Source organism: Calliphora vicina, chromosome 2 (genome assembly GCF_958450345.1).
Source record: "Calliphora vicina chromosome 2, idCalVici1.1, whole genome shotgun sequence".
Lineage (NCBI taxonomy): Eukaryota > Metazoa > Arthropoda > Insecta > Diptera > Calliphoridae > Calliphora > Calliphora vicina.
Genome location: NC_088781.1, coordinates 85,989,759 through 85,995,357, shown reverse-complemented (window position 1 = coordinate 85,995,357; position 5,599 = coordinate 85,989,759). Strand labels below are relative to the sequence as shown.

Here is a 5,599-nt window from a genome sequence, read left to right as displayed (position 1 = left end):
CCGCACAGTAAACAAAAATGAGTAAACACTAAACTACACAAAACTGACACTACACTCACTGTACCACACGAAGAATGTCCAGGGACAGATGTTGGCCCCTATGTTGCCCTCCCAACCATGTCGTAGGCGCATCCGCTTTCCTTTTATCTACGACCCAAATGACCACTTCTCCACTTACCTCTCCATCATTGCCTGTACCTCGCTAATTTAAACAAATCAAAAATTAACTATAAAGTTACTACATGTTTTTATTAATAATTTTCTTAAACCTAAACACAAAAATATAAAATAAATATAAGTAAACAATACACACAAATATATAATTCAGTCATATCCTCTTATCTTCTTTTAACCGTTAATAATTTTGTTTTGATAAAATTTTCTTTTCTTATCTATTGAATTTTTACTTCCTCTATTCTTTTCATCTAGCGCACAAATATTGTTCATTTTTAAAGTTTTCGCGTATTTCCTGTTTCTACATATGAAGGAGCTCCCTAAATAGTAGACTGCTGTCCTGTCATTGCACAGTTATCTTTCCTATTTTCGCGGTATATTTGGGCTCTAGATAGAATTGAAATGTTATTTAGTATTTTTTTAATTTCAGTTTTCCACGGCATTTGAGGGACTAGTGTAACTTAATCAAATAACACAAACACATAAACTATACATTAAACGTTACACTTATAATGTTAATCACACAATCACACCTACACTTAATCTTAACTTAAACTTAATATTTGCTTTTTTTTAATTTAATATTTTCTTCAATTTTATATTATCTAAGAATTTTATGTTCTTTGCTTTTATTATTAAATTTTGATGACTTCACCATTACTCATGGTATATTTCCATGTCCTTTTTTTTAGCTTTGAGAGTCGCCAACTACAAATTCTTAAGGGCAGATGTAATTCATACATATATAGGTTACCTGACTACTATTATTCCGTATGGTTATGATGGTGTACTTCTTGCATGGATGTCCCAAATCCATAGATAGTAGCCAGGTAACCAATTTTCTTCATACGTTTTAAAAAAAATTAAACTTTGAAAATTTAATAATGTTTCAACAAATCAACTTCGCACCATCACAATAACCACACTATTGAACTTTACTTTCGCTTCTTTCTTATTTTTCCAATTCTTCATCCTTTAAATACTTATTTTTGTCTTATTTACTTTTTTTCGCGGGTTAACATCATATACTGGAATATCGCTTGTTGCCAATTTTCTTACCGCGAAATCCAAAAGTAAATATATATATATTTAAAAACATTTCCCCACAATCCGCCATTAAAATTAATATTTTATATACATATATTAATACTACAAAAATTTAAAAGAAATTCCCCCTAAATCTCATTTTCTGGTCCTATACAATGTATTCATACTTTTTATTCCACCAGGCTCGCATAAAATTTAATACGTATCTTAATTTCATTCATAATTTTACATTTTTAAATAATTTTCCTTTTTCGAATAGTTTTGAATGAAAATACAACACTGTATTAAAATAACGTAAAAACATTGCCAACTTCATATACATTTAGTACAAAATACAACAGTGCATTCTTACACTTACACACACATACATAAACATTATAGTGACATTTTACCACGAAGAAGCAGACACATGTAAGTAAACATCTAATTTATTTTTATTTATTATTTAATTCTTATTTGCATTTATTTACAGAGAATTTGGAATATAGCGAAACATTCAGAGAACAATTAAGGGTAAGTTACACAATTGTTTAACACAAAAATTCATTTAATTAATTATTTTCCTTAATTTTCAGCAACACTGAAACAAATGCAAATTACACATGAAAACAGGACAACAGATAAAAATATTAAACAACAGAAGATAAATACATTAAATAGAATCAACATTATTGAATAAAAGAAAAAACATGTACATAACAAAAATAAAATCATTTACACAAGACTCACGAAACATTTTAATGGACAAAGGAAATAAATAAAAGGTAAACAAAAATCACAACAAGCAACATAGAAATTGGCATTTCTAAAACACGGAAAACAACTAAAAATAACAAACAAACAAAAACTACTCTAACTTGGTGGCTGAAATATGAATACAGTGGTGTTGACAATAGGGTAAAATTCTCATTCGTCCCACCCGCAACAATATGAGCCACAAAAGGCTGACCCTTTTATATTAGGAGATGATTTTAGTTTATACGTTCGAAGACTTGATCACTTGAATGCTGTTAAAGATTCAGAAAATATCGGATTTTCATGCAGCCTTGGTTTTTTTTTCATTTATTTATTGTCTCTTCATTATTTAATGAACTAACAAAAAGTGGTTCAAATCTTATATCTAATAATTATTATTTAATTAGTCCAGCCAGTGCCGGACGAAAAAATGTTTTATTCATGGTTGTTTTGGTTAAATTGGCATTCTTCCTTCTAGATTAGGTCTGCTGTGTCCCTCCTTCTTAACCGAGTGTGGCCACGGTTATCTAATATGTTGCGGGCCAGTGGTTTGGGTGAACTTCAAGTTTTTTTTTTAAAATATTTTTGTACATTTTTCGTGTATATTCGCGTTTTTGATATACCAGGGGGCAACTGTGATCATTCTTAGAATCTTGTTTTGGCATATCAGACGAATACATCAAAAAGGTCCCACGATACTGCCTTGGGGGACTCCAGCTTCAATGGGTTGTGCAGTACTTAAAAAGTTTCCCTCTTTAACCTTAAATGTTCGACCAGTTAAATAGCTTTCCAAAAGCTTATGTGTGTTTGCGGGTAAATTTTGACTCAGTTTGTATATTAATCCAGTATGCCATACCTTATCAAACGCTTGAGAGATGTCGATGAAGAGTGCGGAACAGTATTTCTTTTCTTCAAACGCTTTTCTCACCATATTTACAAGTCTATGGGTTTGTTCGATAGTACTGTGTTTTCTTCTAAATCCAAATTGATGATTCGGAATACAAGTGTTTTCAGTTAACATCGGGTACAACTTGTTCATAAGTATCTTCTCAAATAGCTTTGATATATTAGACAATAGGCTGATGGGTCTGTATAATTCTACTTTTGTGTGATCTTTTCTCGGCTTGGGTATCATGGTAACCAGTGAAACCTTCCATTCTGGAGAATAATATTCAAGTCGTAATATAGCGTTAAAAATAAACAAAAATTTTATTACTATCCGGGGTAGCTTCATAAGTATCTTGTTGCTGATCTTGTCCATACCAGGCGCTTTCTTGGGATTTAAATCAACAATAGCATTTTCGATCTCTCGAATTTCAAAACGTAGGTGTACGGCTGCTCCAAAATGGGGGTGGCAAATGAATTGCTTCGTTTGATGTGCCCGGTGTAAATACTTTTTTCAATGATTACCAAACAGATTCCCTTTTTCAGTATCATTTCTTGCTCAACAACCACTCGAATTTCGCAAGGGGGACTTACATACATTAAGACTTTTTGTTGCTCGCCATAATGAGTAATCCGATTGCGGGGTTGATTCCATTTTTCGAAAATCCAAGAGCTTTTTAAGTCTTTTTATACAATCTTTAAGCTTCGATTTTAGTTGAGGGGATCTGTGCAATTGCCACTCTCTTCGAAATCTTCTTTTTTCATTTAAGAGCCGTTCGACATCTGCAGAATTAATTCTATTATATCTGATTTGTCGGGGGGTTTGGGTAGCATGTTGATCAGCCAGTTTGAGATTTTTATCGAAATTGATAAGAGTGTGATCGATGTTTTCTGGTGTTCTTAGCGGTATGTTTTCCGTGCAATGTGTACTGTACAGTAGGCCAGTAAGTAGGTTGGCCGCTCGAAAGCACATTCAAACCCATTTTAGAAATTGTATCGAACAAAACACGGGGTAATCAGTCGTAATCCCCAGAATGTGTGCTTAGCATTATAATCGCCAGCAGGCAAGAAACGGGGGCCTAGTGATTTAAAAAATCTATTATATTGACTTTCTGTAATTGAAAATCTAGGGGGTGAGTATATCGATGAAATCACTAAGTTTCGATGGAAATCTTCAAGACAGATTGTAGTACCTTGAAGATAATCTTCGCAAAAATCACACATTAAGTAGTTTTTGATTCGAGCATTTATTAAAATTGCCGAGCCTCCGCAGGCTCTACCTCTGGGATCTTTGGTGTCAAATATTACATATCCATTTATTTGAAATGAACTACTGGACGTCAAATGAGTTTCAGAAACCAGCATTACATCAATATGTTTGTTTCTTAAAAAATATTCGAGTTCGTTTTTGTGTTGGCGTATGCAGTTTACATTCCAAAAACATATTCTTAGGCAGTTCATGGTCTGTTAAGCACAGCCTGCAATAACATTGATTGCATCTTAAGCATTTCTTGCATCATGTTACTCATTGAGTTTGTAAAGTTATTTACCGATTGCACAAGAGTTTCTATTGTAGATTCTAGTCTGGTAAAATTTAAAATTGGCGTGTTTCTAAGTACATTTTCATATGTTTCTTTGTTGTCATATGTCTGTTGCAACGGGGGGTAGTTCAAATTGATGTTATTTAATGACTGAGCGGAGAAAATTTTCGGTTTCTGGCTTTCTGATTTTTTAACAATTGAGTAGACAGGACAACCCCTGTAGTTTGCTGTGTGGTTACCTCCGCAATTGCTGCATTTTTTAATTTTAGAATCATCTTTGGATTTGTTACATTGGGATGTGTTATGCAACTCCCCTCAAATAACACATACGGGTGGCAATTTGCTATATGCCTTGGCAATTCATACATAGGAATGGACTCTCCAATTACAGCTGTTGAATTTTCTTTCGTTTGACAATCATTAGTTGTTGTCAATGCGGCGGAACAAGAACGAGCACGGTTAACAGGCTTGGCTGTTAAAAACAAGTTGTCATCTATTCTTCTGTTTGTTTTGTTTATATTTTTTCATCTACATTAACTGTATGCATTTCTGTCGTTTACACTTAACCTTCGCTCACTGTTTTTGTTAAAGAGACTCATTAAAGAGTAGTTTTAAGTACTTTAGTAAATACTCTTTATCTTTATTTAATAGTTAATGCACAAAAAAGGTTAACAAAAATAAAGAATTTTCTTTACTTATTTGTCTTTTAGTTGTTGTTTTGATTTTTTTATTTAATAATATTATTAAAATAAAAGCGTCCTTTCGCGTAAATAATAAACAGGTGATATTTATTTTCCGATAGATACATTAAAATAACGAATTAACTCGGAGTAAAAATAAAACACGTCCAGTTTCAATCACAGTGTGATTAACACTGATGAGCTTTGGTGACGCCGAGTTATATAATCACCCTTATCGTGGTTGGCGTAGGCGTATTTAGATGACTGTCGTATTTGTAGGCGTATTTAAAATTCAATTGTATCGTGAACAATTTTCGACTACGCCAGCAAAATAATCATATTGTAACAGATTACCTAATTTTATTTGATTCTGAAGCTTTTATTCATCTTTAGAAGAAGGTGATGGCGACTTTTTTTAAAAGTAATTTTGCGAACTTTCATTGCGAACGGTCGAACTTTTATTGTGCTCTTGAAAACTAAGTAAAAAAGTGTTTTAAACTCATTGAAAAAATTAAATAATTAATGAATTTATATTGT

The 5,599-nt window shown here is 32.5% G+C and overlaps 1 long non-coding RNA gene across 1 annotated transcript; it reads left to right on the top strand.

Moving 5' to 3' along the window:
• Positions 1–1,511: 1,511 nt before the first annotated feature.
• LOC135950134 (uncharacterized) lies at positions 1,512–1,945 on the top strand. The gene is made up of 2 exons (XR_010575934.1): positions 1,512–1,734; positions 1,797–1,945. It is a non-coding gene; the product is annotated as an uncharacterized LOC135950134 (long non-coding RNA).
• Positions 1,946–5,599: the final 3,654 nt, after the last annotated feature.